The sequence below is a fragment of the Anopheles ziemanni genome, assembly GCF_943734765.1.
Source record: "Anopheles ziemanni chromosome X unlocalized genomic scaffold, idAnoZiCoDA_A2_x.2 X_unloc_71, whole genome shotgun sequence".
Classification (NCBI taxonomy): Eukaryota; Metazoa; Arthropoda; class Insecta; order Diptera; family Culicidae; genus Anopheles; species Anopheles ziemanni.
Genome location: NW_026689841.1, coordinates 96133 through 97500, shown reverse-complemented (window position 1 = coordinate 97500; position 1368 = coordinate 96133).

Sequence of the window (1368 nt, the reverse complement as noted above, 5' to 3'; positions counted from 1 at the left end):
GCGGGTTCGTCAAGAACTTGGAGATGGTCGCAACGCATCGGGTCCTCCCGGGGTACTTGGTGTTTGGATGCTGGCTTGGTGATTAAACACTTGATATTCCATCTTCGGATGAATTTCGGGTGTCACCTGTTGCCTAAGACCACTTGCATGTTTAGCTCGCCGTGGGGTAGCAAGCGTTGTGATCTAATGGCCTTACCGGGCAAACACTTTCGGTTCGTCAAGGACTTGGAGTGCCGGGACGGGTTGGCGGATCCATCACTCTGAGTATGCCGGGTTGATACTTGGGGTTGGTTTGGTTTTGGTGACCCAATACTAGATGTACCATCTCGGTGGTATGTCAGTATCACCTATACTCCAGACCACTTGCATGGTTAGCAAGCGTTGTGATCTAATGGCCCAACCGGGCAAACACTTTGGGTTCGCAAGGACTTAGAGTGCCGGGACGGGTTGGCGGATCCAACACTCTGGGTACCTCCGGGTACTTGGGGTTGGTTGAGGACTTGGTGAACAAACACTTGATATACACTCTCCGGATGTACTTCGGGTATCGCCTGTTGTCCGAGACCACTTGCATGGTTAGCAAGCGTTGTGGTCTAATGGCCCTACCGGGCAAACACTTTGGGTTCGCGAGGACTTAGAGTGCTGGTAGTGGTTGGCGGACCCAACACTCTGGGTACCTCCGGGTACTTGGGGTTGGTTGAGGACTTGGTGAACAAACACTTGATATACACTCTTCGGATGTACTTCGGGTATCGCCTGTTGTCCGAGACCACTTGCATGGTTAGCAAGCGTTGTGGTCTAATGGCCCTACCGGGCAAATACTTTGGGTTCGCGAGGACTTAGAGTGCTGGTAGTGGTTGGCGGACCCAACACTCTGGGTACCTCCGGGTACTTGGGGTTGGTTGAGAACTTGGTGAAGATACCCCTGTCACCTTGTTCGAGGCCACTTGCATGGTAGCAAGCGTTGTGATACAATGGCCCTACCGGGCAAACACTTTGGGTTCGCAAGGACTTGGAGTGCCGGGACGGGTTGGCGGATCCAACACTCTGGGTACCTCCGGGTACTTGGGGTTGGTTGAGGACTTGGTGAGCAAACACTTGATATACGTTCTTCGGATGTACTTCGGGTGTCACCTGTTGTCCGAGGCCACTTGCATGGTCAACGGTTGAGGTGGTGATGGCGGGTCGGTGCTGTAGGGTGCCGGCCTGTTGGCTGCCTTGGCCGGGTTGGTTGGTTAACACTTGATTGAGCTTGCACCCGAGGGTAATGGCACTTGAAGGTGGGTACCGGCCGGCTGACCTGGTGTGATGGTTGGTTGGTGAACACTTGGCGGTACTTGCACTTGGCTGTGCTTGGACTTGAAGGTG